We start from the raw sequence: 15,722 nt of genomic DNA on the forward strand, positions 1-15,722 counted from the left end.
ATCACATGCTTAGTAATTAAATATTGAAAAGGAGTTGCTTAGGTTTCAGTTGTTCAGCAGAGATGGTAGGAAAATGAAAGTTTGAGAGATACAGTCCCTACTGTGTATTACTGTGTATAGAACAGATGGGCAATGAGTGGCCTGCAGGGCTAGTGCTTTATTTTTCTTATCAGCTGTCCTGATTTCATGTACTTAAAGGAACGGTCTAGTAGAAATTAAACTTTCATGATTCAAATAGGGCATGCAATTTTAAACAACTTTCCAATTCACTTTTATAATAAATGTTGCTTTGTTCTGTTGGTATTCTTTGTTAAAAGCTAAACCTAGGTAGGCTCATATGCTAATTTCTAAGCCCTCGAAGGCCGCCTCTTATCTGAATGCATTTTTACAGTTTTCACAACTAGACAGTGCTAGTGTATGTGTGTAATATAAATAATATTGTGCTCATTCCCGTGGAGTTATTTAATCAGCACTGATTGGCTAAAATGCAAGTACTGAAATAAAGGGGCAGTCTGCAGAGGCTTAGATACAAGGTAATCACAGAGGTAAAAAAGTATATTAATATAACCGTGTTGGTTATGCAAACCTGGGGAATGGGTAATAAAGAGATAATCTATCTCTTTAAAAAATAACAATTCTGGAGTAGACTGTCCCTTTAACAAAGGAATGGTATTGATGATTCAGTTGAAACCATTGGAAACTGCTACTGAAATAGAGGTTTCTAGACTCATAATAGTACATTCATAGGGGTCGATCCGATATAAATCGTCGCCCGCAAAAGCCGGCGACGCCAATATTTGCGCGGGTTTGGTATCACATATACGGCGTAACCTAGAAGTTACGCCCGTATATTTCTGCCGTCGCCCGTAGTTTTTTGGGCCATAGGCAGGTATACCAAACCCGCGCAGTTTGGTATCCAATATGCAGCGTAAGGACTTACGTGGCGAAAATGGAGAAAACTTACTCCATTTTCACCTCGCCACAAAAAGCAGCCGTAAGAAGCCTTACGCTGACTATTGGAGCCCCGTAACTTCCTAAACTGGCTGCTAAAATAAACCTAACACCTAACGCATGCGCAATGTCTATCTCCCTGTCAACCGCGATCTTCTAAAATAAACCTAACACCTAACGCATGCGCAATGTCTATCTCCCTGTCAACCGCGATCTTCTAAAATAAACCTAACACCTAACGCATGCGCAATGTCTATCTCCCTGTCAACCGCGATCTTCTAAAATAAACCTAACACCTAACGCATGCGCAATGTCTATCTACCTGTCAACCGCGACCCCCCCCCCCCCGAAATCCCTAATAAAGTTATTAACCCTTAAACCGCCGCTCCCGGACCCCGCCGCCATCTACATAAACTAACCCCCTACTGTGAGCCCCTAAAACCGCCGCCATCTACCTTATCTATCCCCTAATCTGACCCCTTACACCGCCGCCACCTATATAAAAATTATTAACCCCTAATCTAATCCCCCTATACCGCCGCCAGCTATATTAATATTATTAACCCCTAATATAAGCCACTTACACCGCCGCCATCTCTATTAAAATGATTAATCCCTTATTTAATCTACCTACCCCGCCGCCAGCTATATTATCTATATTAACCCTAAGTATATTATAGTTAATATAGGTATTACATTATATATATTAACTATATTAACCCTAATTATATTAGGGTTAATATAGTTAATATAGTTACTATAGTATTTATATTAACTATATTAACTCTATCTAACCCTAACACCCCTAACTAAATTTAGATTAAATTAATCTAATTCATTTATAAACTAAAATATTCCTATTTAAATCTAAATACTTACCTATAAAATAAACCCTAAGATAGCTACAATATAATTAATAATTACATTGTAGCTATGTTAGGGTTAATATTTATTTTACAGGTAAATTGTTAATTATTTTAACTAGGTATAATAGATATTAAATAGTTATTAACTATTTAATATCTACCTAGTTAAAATAATTACCCAATTACCTGTAAAATAAATCCTAACCTAAGTTACAAATACACCTACACTATCAATAAATTTAATAAACTACAAACATCTATCTAAAAATACAATTAAATTAACTAAACTACAAAAAAAACAAACACTAAATTACAAAAAATAAAAAAAAGATTACAAGATTTTTAAGCTAATTACACCTATTCTAAGCCCCCTAATAAAATAATAAACCCCCAAAATAAAAAAAATTCCCTGCCCTATTCTAAATTAAACAAATTTCAAAGCTCTTTACCTTACCAGCCCTTAAAAGGGCTTTTTGTGGGGCATGCCCCAAAGAATTCAGCTCTTTTGCATACAAATACAATACCCCCCCCCCATTACAACCCACCACCCACATACCCCTATTCTAAAACCACCCAAACCCCCCTTAAAAAAGCCTAACACTACCCCCCTGAAGATCTCCCTACCTTGTCTTCACCACACCGGGCCGAACTCCTGATCCGATCCGGGCGATGTCTTCCTCCACGCGGCAAAGAAGAATTCTTCCTCCGGCGATGTCTTCCTCCAAGCGGCAAAGAAGAATTCTTCCGCCGGCGACGTCTTCCTCCAAGCGGCAGCACAGTCTTCATTCTTCCGGCGGCATCTTCAATCTTCTTTCTTCGCTCCGCCACCGCGGAGCATCCATCCCGGCCGACTGCTGAACTACGAATGAGGTACCTTTAAATGACGTCATCCAAGATGGCGTCCGCCGAATTCCGATTGGCTGATAGGATTCTATCAGCCAATCGGAATTAAGTTAGAAAAATCTGATTGGCTGATTCAATCAGCCAATCAGATTCAAGTTCAATCCGATTGGCTGATCCGAACAGCCAATCAGATTGAGCTCGCATTCTATTGGCTGATCGGAACAGCCAATAGAATGCGAGCTCAATCTGATTGGCTGATTGGATCAGCCAATCGGATTGAACTTGAATCTGATTGGCTGATTCAATCAGCCAATCAGATTTTTCTAACTTAATTCCGATTGGCTGATAGAATCCTATCAGCCAATCGGAATTCGGCGGACGCCATCTTGGATGACGTCATTTAAAGGTACCTCATTCGTAGTACAGCAGTCGGCCGGGATGGATGCTCCGCGGCGGCGGAGCGAAGAAAGAAGATTGAAGATGCCGCCGGAAGAATGAAGACTTTGCTGCCGCTTGGAGGAAGACGTCGCCGGAGGAAGAATTCTTCTTTGCCGCTTGGAGGAAGACATCGCCGGAGGAAGAATTCTTCTTTGCCGCTTGGAGGAAGACATCGCCCGGATCGGATCAGGAGTTCGGCCCGGTGTGGTGAAGACAAGTTAGGGAGATCTTCAGGGGGGTAGTGTTAGGCTTTTTTAAGGGGGGTTTGGGTGGTTTTAGAATAGGGGTATGTGGGTGGTGGGTTGTAATGGGGGGGGGGGGTATTGTATTTGTATGCAAAAGAGCTGAATTTTTTGGGGCATGCCCCACAAAAGGCCCTTTTAAGGGCTGGTAAGGTAAAGAGCTTTGAAATTTGTTTAATTTAGAATAGGGCAGGGAATTTTTTTTATTTTGGGGGTTTATTATTTTATTAGGGGGCTTAGAATAGGTGTAATTAGCTTAAAAATATTGTACTTTTTTTTTATTTTTTGTAATTTAGTGGGTTTTTTTTTTGTAGTTTAGTTAATTTAATTGTATTTTTAGATAGATGTTTGTAGTTTATTAAATTTATTGATAGTGTAGGTGTATTTGTAACTTAGGTTAGGATTTATTTTACAGGTAATTGGGTAATTATTTTAACTAGGTAGATATTAAATAGTTAATAACTATTTAATATCTATTATACCTAGTTAAAATAATTAACAATTTACCTGTAAAATAAATATTAACCCTAACATAGCTACAATGTAATTATTAATTATATTGTAACTATCTTAGGGTTTATTTTATAGGTAAGTATTTAGATTTAAATAGGAATATTTTAGTTTATAAATGAATTAGATTAATTTAATATAAATTTAGTTAGGGGTGTTAGGGTTAGATAGAGTTAATATAGTTAATATAAATACTATAGTAACTATATTAACTATATTAACCCTAATATAATTAGGGTTAATATAGTTAATATATATAATGTAATACCTATATTAACTATAATATACTTAGGGTTAATATAGATAATATAGCTGGCGGCGGGGTAGGTAGATTAAATTAGGGGTTAATCATTTTAATAGAGATGGCGGCGGTGTAAGGGGCTTACATTAGGGGTTAATAATTTTAATATAGATGGCGGCGGTGTTAGGGGCTCACTTTAGGGGGTTATAGATATAATATAGCTGGCAGCGGGGTACGGGAGCGGCGGTTTAGGGGTTAATAACTTTATTAGGTTGCGGCGGGGTACGGGAGCGGCGGTTTAGGGGTTAATAGCTTTTTTATTGTTAGAATAGTGAGGGGGGATAGCGGATAGAGGGTTAGACGTGTCGGGCTATGTTAGGGAGGCGTGTTAGACAGTGCGGGCTATGTTAGGGAGGCGTGTTAGACAGTGCGGGTGTTTTGGACTTTAGTCAGGTTTTATAGGCGCCGGCAGATTCTAACGTGGCGCAAGTCACTGGCGACGCCAGAAATTTGTACTTGCGCAGATTTCTGGACATCGCTGGTTTGTCAGACTTACGGCACGTTAGCATCTGACGGCGACATATATGGGATAGCTCGAGTTGCGAGCTGAAACTGTGGGCGACGCCGGTTCCCTCGCTTGCGCCGCAAACTGCGATCTATATCGGATCGCGCCCATAATTTAGTAGATAATTCTCCCACAGGCTGCTGCTGTATGGCAGTTTATTACAAAGGAGAATTCTGATAAAAGGGACATAATTTAAAAATAACATGCCTCAAATTGTTAGAGCATGTAATACTTGCATTACTGACCCTAAGTTTTAAACACATAGGTAAAGTATTGTGCAGAAGCTCTAAACCACTGCTGCTCCAGCTCAGGACACGGCTAGTGGTAGGCATTAAAATTGAAGTTTTTGTTGCATTTGGTTTGTTTTCATTTAGATACATCTTTTTAACCTTTATTTCAAGCTATCCAATGCATTGTTTGTTGATTGCAACAACTAAAGAATCTAACTTTATTTACTTAAAGGAACAGTAAACATTTTTTGTTTTTATGTAAGTTTTGTATTGCCAGGTGCCCTTATTCTAATAATAATAATATTGGGTCGTGTAGCGCTTCCCCAGCTGTCCCTAGATTGGCAGCTTTTTGTTCTTATTGTCAGCGGCAGTTGGCTTAGCCAATGAGTACAGCACGATAGCGCCATGCAGTTTGTCTTATGCACGCTCCGGGCACAAGCTCACTAACAAAGTCACAAAACAGAAAATGTTTTAGGAACATATATGTTGCTGAAGTGTGTTACAAACTACTAAGGATTTCTTTGATACATTCCAATACACAAATATGATTTAACTAGTTATTTATTAACTAATTATTAAACTAATTTATTAAAAAATTAGTGTTGCATAATGCATATGGCACTTATAGTAAACCAATTAAATGAACCTCCAATTAAGTTAATGTGCCTCATGTATAGCAGCTAATAAAATGTGTCATTCTTTCCAGGGAGGTGAAAGCCAAACTGTAATGCTTCAAATAGAACACATGTACCTTGTTCTCTTGCTATGCTTTGTTTAAAAGCATACCCAGATAAGCTTAGGAACAGCTGGTTATATTGTACAAGGTTCTATTCAAGCAGTAGGGCAATAATACAATGTTTAACCAAGGCATTTAAATGCACCCAATGCATATATATATATATAGCACCCTATGTTTTTAATGACAAGTGCAAAAGTGTTAGTAGCATTATTAGTTTAAAGGGACACTGAACCCAAATTTTTTCTTTTGTAATTCGGAAAGAGCATGCAATTTTAAGCAACTTTCTAATTTGCTCCTATTATCAATTTTTCTTCATTCTCTTGCTATCTTTATTTGACTCTGGACAGCATTTTTTTATTGGTGGATGAATTTATCCACCAATCAGCAAGGACAACCCAGGTTGTTCACCAAAAATGGACTGGCATCTAAACTTACATTCGTGCATTTTAAATAAAGATACCAAGAGAATGAAGAAAATGTGATAATAGGAGTAAATTAGAAAGTTGCTTGAAATTTCATGCTCAATCTGAATCACGAAAGAAAAAATTTGGGTACAGTGTCCCTTTAAGTGTCAAAGGTGTGTGTGTTCATAAATCAGATAGAACATGCAGAAAGAGTATATTTATTCATATGTCAGTTGTTACTTAAAGGTGCATTAAAGGGACAGGAAACCCCAAAAATGTAATTTATGATTTGAATAGAACATACAATTTTAAACAACTTTCCAATTTACTTCTATTATCAAATTGCTTCATTCTCTTGTTATCCTTTGCTGAAGTTACAGCATTGCATTACTGGCAGCTAATTGAAAAAATCTACTTAGAGACAAATGTGTGCAGACACCAATCTGCAGCTAGCTCCCACTATTGTAGGATATGCGCGTATTCTTTTTCAACAAGTGATAACAACGGAACAACAAAGCATATTTGAAAATTGTAGTGAATTTAAAAGTGTCTTAAAATTACATGCTCTATCTTAATCATACAAGTTTAATTTTGACTAATTTTGACACGCTTGACACCATCTGAACCAAATAAGTTTATCTTGGGCTCATCAGACCACAGGACATGGTTCCAGTAATCCATGTCCTTAGTTTGCTTGTCTTCAGCAAACTGTTTGCAAGCTTTCTTGTGCATCATCTTTAGAAGAGTCTTCCTTCTGGGACGACAGCCATGCAGACCAATTTGATGCAGTGTGCGGCGTATGGTCTGAGCACTGACAGGCTGACCCCCACCTCTTCAACCTCTGCAACAATGCTGGCAGCATTTATACGTCTATTTCCCAAAGACAACCTCTGGATATGACGCTGAGTACGTGCACTCAACTTCTTTGGTCGATCATGGCGAGGCCTGTTCTGAGTGGAACCTTTCCTGTGAAACCACTGTATGGTCTTGCCTACTGTGCTGCAGCTCAGTTTCAGGGTCTTGGCAATCTTCTTATAGCCTAGGCCATCTTTATGTAGAGCAACAATTTTTTTTTTCAGATCCTCAGAAAGTTCTTTGCCATGAGGTGCCATGTTGAACTTTCAGTGACCAGTATGAGAGAGTGAGAGAGCGATAACACCAAATTTAACACACCTGCTCCCCATTCACACCAAATTTAACACACCTGCTCCCCATTCACACCAAATTTAACACACCTGCTCCCCATTCACACCAAATTTAATACACCTGCTCCCCATTCACACCAAATTTAACACACCTGCTCCCCATTCACACCTGAGACCTTGTAACACTTAACGAGTCACATGACACCGGGGAGGGAGAATGGCTAATTGGGCTCAATTTGGACATTTCCACTTAGGGGTGTACTCACTTTTGTTGCCAACAGTTTAGACATTAATGGCTGTGTGCTGAGTTATTTTGAGGGGGCAGCAAATTTACACTGTTATACAGGCTGTACACTCACTACTTTACATTGTAGCAAAGTGTCATTTCTTCAGTGTTGTCACATGGAAAGATAGAATAAAATATTTACAAAAATGTGAGGGTTCTACTCAATTTTGTGAGATACTGTAAATACACAGCATCACCATACCCCAGTAATATAAATACACAGCATCACTGTACCTAGTAATATAAATACACAGCATCACCGTACCCCAGTAATATCAATTCACAGCATCACCGTACCCTAATAATATAAACACACAGCATCACCGTACCCCAGTAATATAAATACATAGCATCACTGTACCTAGTAATATAAATACACAGCATCACCGTACCCCAGTAATATCAATTCACAGCATCACCGTACCCCAATAATATAAACACACAGCATCACCATACCCCAGTAATATAAATACACAGCATCACTGTACCTAGTAATATAAATACACAGCATCACCGTACCCCAGTAATATCAATTCACAGCATCACCGTACCCCAATAATATAAACACACAGCATCACCGTACCCCAGTAATATAAATACATAGCATCACTGTACCTAGTAATATAAATACACAGCATCACCGTACCCCAGTAATATCAATTCACAGCATCACCGTACCCCAATAATATAAACACACAGCATCACCGTACCCCAGTAATATAAATACATAGCATCACTGTACCTAGTAATATAAATACACAGCATCACCGTACCCCAGTAATATCAATTCACAGCATCACCGTACCCCAGTAATATAAACACACAGCATCACCGTACCCCAGTAATATAGATACACAGCATCACCGTACCCCAGTAATATAAATATACAGCATCATTGTACCCCAGTAATATAGATACATAGCATCACCATACCCCAGTAAAATAAATACACAGCATCACTGTACCCCAGTAATATAAATACACAGCATCACCGTACCCCAGTAATATCATTTCACAGCATCACCATACCCCAATAATATAAACACACAGCATCACCGTACCCCAGTAATATAAATACATAGCATCACTGTACCTAGTAATATAAATACACAGCATCACCGTACCCCAGTAATATCAATTCACAGCATCACCGTACCCCAATAATATAAACACACAGCATCACCGTACCCCAGTAATATAGATACACAGCATCACCGTACCCCAGTAATATAAATATACAGCATCATTGTACCCCAGTAATATAGATACATAGCATCACCATACCCCAGTAAAATAAATACACAGCATCACTGTACCCCAGTAATATAAATTCACAGCATCACCATACCCCAGTAATATAAATACACAGCATCACCGTACCCCATTAATATAGATACACAGCATCACTGTACCCCAGTAATATAAATGCACAGCATCACCGTACTCCAGTAATATAAATACATAGCATCACCATACCCCAGTAAAATAAATACACAGCATCACTGTACCCCAGTAATATAAATTCACAGCATCACCGTACCCCAGTAACATAAATTCACAGCATCACCGTACCCCAGTAACATAAATACACAGCATCACCGTACCCCAGTAATATAGATACACAGCATCACCGTACCCCAGCAATATAAATACACAGCATCTCCGTACCCCAGTAATATAAATACATAGCATCACCATACCCTAGTAAAATAAATTCACAGCATCACTGTACCCCAGTAATATAAATTCACAGCATCACCGTACCCCAGTAATATAAATTCACAGCATCAACGTACCCCAGTAATATAAATACACATCATCACCGTACCCCAGTAATATAGATACACAGCATCACCATACCCCAGTAATATAAATACATAGCATCACTGTACCCCAGTAATATAGATACACAGCATCACCGTACCCCAGTAATATAAATACATAGCATCACCATACCCCAGTAATATAAATACATAGCATCACCATACCCCAGTAAAATAAATACACAGCATCACTGTACCCCAGTAATATAAATTCACAGCATCACCGTACCCCAGTAATATAAATACACAGCATCACCGTACCCCAGTAATATAGATACACATCATCACCGTACCCCAGTAATATAAATACACAGCATCACCGTACCCCAGTAATATAAATACATAGCATCACCGTACCCCAGTAATATAAATGCACAGCAACACTGTACCCCAGTAATATAAATACACAGCATCACCGTACCCCAGTAACATAAATACACAGCATCACCATAAATATGCGATTTGCGCATCTCGTTTCTCAATTTAGATCTTAAAGCGACATTGTACACTAGATTTTTCTTTGCATAAATGTTTTGTAGATGATCCATTTATATAATCCATCTGGGAGTGTTTTTTGAAAAAAAATTATAGTTTTGCTTATTTTTTATAACATTGTGATGATTTTTAGACGCCTAACCAAGCCCCACAGTGCTAGATGTTTACACGCGTTTACAGACTACTGCTGGCTCCTGTTTATTTCATCTGTCTTTTCATATTCGGGGGAGTGGGGAGTGTCTTCTCTTTTTGCTTTCCAGTATGTATGTACTCTCTAGTCTCTAGTAGTGACTAGTCTGGTCTCTTCCCGCCCGATGTTCAGAGTGACTTCGATGACGTCACTCACGAGCGCTGATTGGCTGGGCAATTGGCTGTGCTCCTGAGGCGTTTAGACTAGCAGCCTCTTGGGAGCAATATGGGCCGCAAACTAAGAGACTTAACCACTGGGTGGCAGTCTCTGCGGGACCCGTATGAAAAAATATCCTCAGACATCCATATTGCGCAAACGGAGGGCAGCTGAACGGCTCACAGCCTCTCCTTCCTTGCGCAATATGGATGAGTAGGTTTTTTTAAAAAAAACAAAAAAACGTTTGCCCTTTGCATTTGAGTGCACTAGAACTTTGAAGTGGTGGGGGGTTGGGGGGGTAGGGTATACAAACAAAAATTTCAAAAAAATAAATAAAAATATTACAAAAAAAGTGTAATTACACACACAGGACAGGTGAGGCCTCCTATGACTGCACATTTGGTATATATCAACAATTAATTACTAAAAACAAATCTCATAAAAAAGAAATAAGAAATGTATTTTTCTTAGCAAATGTGCAGGACTTTAATATTGCAGAGATCATCTGTTGAAGGAATTTGTGTCCCTGGTTTCATTTGCTGTGACCTCAGCAGAGGAGATAAGATAAACATAGTCAAGAGCTTTTCAAGGAGTACGATCCTGGAATGCAAAACAAGCATATTTGGCAAATAAATACATACAAAAGATTTATGTTGTATTCACATATTTTGCAATGAAGTGTTTATTTGCGGATATATAATATGCATACATAAAATTGTTCCTTAAAGGGATAGTAAACCCCAAAATGTTATTTTATGATTCAGATAGAACATACAATTTTAAACAACTTTCAAGTTTAATTCTATTATCAATTTTCTTCATTCTTTTGCTATCCATTGCTGAAGGGACAGCATTGCACTACTGACAGGAAGCTGAAAATATCTATTTAGCCAATCACAAAGAGACAAATGTGTGCAGGCACCAATTAGCAGCAGCTCCCACTAGTGTATGCTATGTGCATATTCATTTTTTAACAAGGGATACTAAGAGAACGAAGCACATTTGAAAATTGAAGTGAATTTAAAAGTGTCTTAAAATGGCATGCTCTATCTGAATCATGCAAGTTTAATTTTGACTTTCCTATCCCTTTAATACACAGACCTGCGTCTAGAGGTTTGTCCTGATACGCCTTTAATATTTATATATGTTCCAGAACTGATGATCATGTCATCAGTGCTGGATTGGCCCACAGGGATACCGGTAGAGCTGATGGGCTGCCGGCACCGCAGGGCCACATTTGTTGAGCAGAGGGAGCCTCCAGGAAGGCCACGGAGCGAGCCTTGTGAGCACACATCTATTCAGGAGGGGTAGATAAGTGGCCCCTTAGAAAAGACAGAAGACTTAGCATGCAACTAAGGTGGGGGGGGGGGGGGCTGGGCCAGTCTTCAATAATGACCAGGACTGGTTTGATTTCCCAGTCTGGCCCTGCATCTCACTATCTGCTAAGATTCTGCATTACTGTCACTATCTACAGTATAACATAGCAATAGTAGCTATTATCATTATGTTCCTATACCTACATATATGGGTAGATCCCCTCATAAAGTCATAGGGACTCTGACCCATAACTTAGATAGAAATTGAATGTTAATGAGTTATTGGAGATTGTTGGCTGAGGAGTAAACAAGTTTTATGAGCCATTTAACGCTATAATTAATAAGAGAGACAGAGTTCATGTACTGTACCTCCCAGTACAACTTTGCTTTATTGCAGGTGTTTGACAATCGGCATAATAAAATGTAGTTTGTATGTATGTAATTGCTATAGCTTATTTTATTATTTGCAGTGTTACTAATGTGTGTTGATTTAAAGGGACATGCAGTTATGGGTTGTGCATAATATAAAGTGCTCTGATGTATATTTTGAGACTATTTATATAATCCCACAAAAAATAACTGTTTCAGTTAAAAGTGACTGCGGCTGGTGTGTTGATATTTCATAATGCAATTGCTGTTTAACTGCCATGGCTATGGGACATCTTCCGCTGGGTTTTCCTAAATAAGGATAAGAGACACCAGCGTATTACAAGCTATGTGTTACATAATGATGGACAGTAAAGATTTTAACATTTGCTGCAGATAACAATTTAACAGTATCTCTTATGCTACAAGTACTTCATAAAGAATGTTACTATGTTCTTATCCAACTCCATCTGTCACCTTTTTATGGTTGTGCATGTTCAGCATTAGAGGAACATAAAATTGAATTTGAAATACACTGATTGTGAATTGTTTGCAATATGCTTCTGTTTGCCTAAATGCACCCTAGGAAACTTACAATGTGAGTGTCATAGAAACCTATTGCAATCCGTTTCCATCCGCACCACTTCTAAACCATCTGAATTGTAATTCTATGTTGGCATGATAGTCAAAGGGCCATATTACAAGTGGAGTGCTATTTTACACTCCCGCTTTAGCGTTAACTGCGCTAGAAGTAAGCTTTTTGCGCGCATCGAGTTGCGCTCGTATGACAAGTTGAAAATATAGAGTTATCGATATATAGAAGTTATAAAAGTCAATAGAAAAAATAAAATAAATGCCCTACTCGTGCACAAACACGATTGCATATTCCCAAGTGCGCTAACCCGACATGTAAATATGAATATTTCACATTACAATGTTCTTCACATAGAAGAATATCTTCTATGTCTTAATAAATACATATTTCTACATATATCTGATGTTTTTGGTACAATATATTTATACAGTATATATATATATATATATATATATATATATATATATATATGAATATATATTTATAAATACATAGAACATATTATGCTATGTGATGAACATTGGAATGTGAAATATTTACAGTAAATACACAGTATAGCAATTTATTAAGCATGAGTATTGCATAAATATGATATTATGTGTTTTCATCTACTTAAAGAGATTGTAAAGTCATAATTAGACATTCATGTCTAGACAGAGCATACAATTTTAAACAACTTTTCTTCTATTCAATTTGCTTCCTTCTCTTGTTATTCTTTGCTGAAAGGTTTATCTAGGAAAACTCAGGAGCTGCAAAGAACCTAGGTTCTAGCTGCTGATTGGTGGCTGCATATATATATATACCAATTGTAATTGGCTCAACCATGTGTTCAGTTAGAAACCAGTATATATGTGTGTTTGTGTGTGTACATGTGTGTTTATGTGTGTATATATTTCTGTAAATACATATATACACATATAAATACATATATACACACATATAAACATAAATAAATACAAAGGGCTCAACATTTCCACTAGCCATTGGTGAGTAGAAATTTAACAGTGGTGAGTGAAAGTTAGTGAGTGAATGTCTACAAATATCTAAAGGGATATTATATATCCATGAAAGGGCAGGGATATGTTATTCCTCTAGGGATATACGGTCCCCATTGGTGCTTAGACTGTTACTTCTGAGAGGGTAAACAGGGGCATAGAGAGATTGGAGAGGAAAAGTGAAAGTGGAGAAAAAAGAGTGAAGAGAGACAAGAGAGATTGTAAGAGTGTAAGGAGAATATATCCCCTGAGAGAACGGATGGGGTAAAAAGAGAGATTGAAGAGAGCGAGTGGAGAAAGATAGATGAGAGATGATCATTCTAAAAAAAAATTCCAGGTCTGCTATGACCTCACATTAATGTCAACACTCCGATTTCTCTGAGTTCAACAACTTATTTTTTCAGTCCAGCTGTTGTCTTCCCCAAAACCCTAGTTGATGTTGCCAACTGCTATGCATTTATTTTTGTTAATTTATTACTGTATGTAGCATTATTTATTATTAATAATAATAATAATTTTGTGGTATAAAATAAAAACTATATTAAAAAATGACTGCACAATAAGGTGTTTCACATTGGCTAAACATATGCAAAGAGGGGGGTTACAAGGTGTGGTGTGGGTGGGATTTAGAAGTGGCGAGTAACATTTTGGGCTGGCTAGTAGCTTAGGTCTTGAAATTTTAAACCCTGATTAACATAGAGATACATATATATATATATATATATATATATATATACACACACACATGTATAAAGATGTATATGTATATTAAAGCCCTTTACCTGCCTTTTTTTTCTAACACACCTGAGACCTAATATTTGTGAGCCCTTATAACTTTTTTGTAAATAATTTTAAAAAATATGGTGTTATTATGAGTGTAACTGTACATTGTAATGTATTTTTTATCTGTTTTGTGACACTTTTTTGTTTTGCGAAACAGTTAACCAGAGCTCTGAAGACATGCTAACCTGACAAGCATATCTGTTAGCGCTCAACTGGCCTCAGGTGTTTAATTATGCATAGTAAAAAAAAAAAAAAAAAATAGCTGCAATATATTTTCATTGTTTATTTTGCTGCCTTTGTGGAATATTACAACTCTTAAAATTGCAGGTTTTCCAGTTTTGAGAATTGAAAGTGTACAATGCAGACTTAACAGGCCTAACCCTAGCACATATCTGCCCCTAATAAGCCTCAGCAAAGATAATTAAATAAAGAATTGTAAAACAATTCAGATTTTGCGACAAAATGACAGTGGCAAGACAGTAGACTTGTCTACTCTAGTAACAATTCCAGGTTGGTGCCTCCAAATAAGGCAAGTGGCTGTGGTGAGGTTTTAGCTACTGAAAAACAGTTGCAACAAAGTGTTAATCTGTTCTGAAATCTTACACACTTGGCTGACATGTTGGGTGATTTGTTAATCTATTACCCTTTAAAGTTTAATGTGCCTTTAATTAGGTGAGTTAATAAACTCAATGAATGATGAACCCTAAACAGAATGTAACAATACATGTCATTTCTTATTTCTAGCTGAGAACCCAGCACAAAGCTGATAACCTACATTCCATAGCAATATGTCTAATCAGATACACAGTGATGCCAGAGCATTTCATGTCAGGTCCTATTTGTGAGAGAATGCAGCCTCTGTGTGCAAACAATAAACAAAGGCCCCAAGTGTCACCACGATCCAGCTCAGTGCCTCACTGCCAGAGCTCTCAGGAACATGAAATGCCACTGTGTAGCTTTACGTTTCCACTAAGGCACTGCTACAAAACACTTTGAAGATTCTCACAAAATGTTGAATTGATTCATAAAAGTTCCTTTCAGGCTGTGACATAAAGTAGATATAGGATAGCTGAGATTATAGTTATGACGTGCGCTGTTATATATGATTTCTTCTAACTTCATCATGATTAGATAAATTGTGTTTAAAAGGGACAATGTATTAAGGAAATTTATAAGAGTTCATTGCCTTCAAAGCAGGTGCAGGAACACCCCTGAATGGGCGAGGTTCTCTCTCTCCGAAAGGGACAGTGTAGGGGCGCAACTAGACCTCACTGGGCCCCAGAACAAAGACTGTAAAGCCCCCCCCACCACCACCACCATTTCACCAGTGCTCATTCTGGCTATAGTCTTTGTCAGAGGACATGCACTCGCACAGCCTTTGTTTAAAAGCAAGGTGGCAGGTTTTTCCGTACAGCAACACTGTGGTGGCCATCTTTGAAATCCCACCATCATATTGTAAAGGTAAATATATACATTTTCCTTTAATTTTGAACCCATTGTTTAATGGGGACACACAGAGGGGCCAGACATCATGCAGGTGGAG

The sequence above is a fragment of the Bombina bombina genome, chromosome 1 (assembly GCF_027579735.1).
Source record: "Bombina bombina isolate aBomBom1 chromosome 1, aBomBom1.pri, whole genome shotgun sequence".
NCBI lineage: Eukaryota > Metazoa > Chordata > Amphibia > Anura > Bombinatoridae > Bombina > Bombina bombina.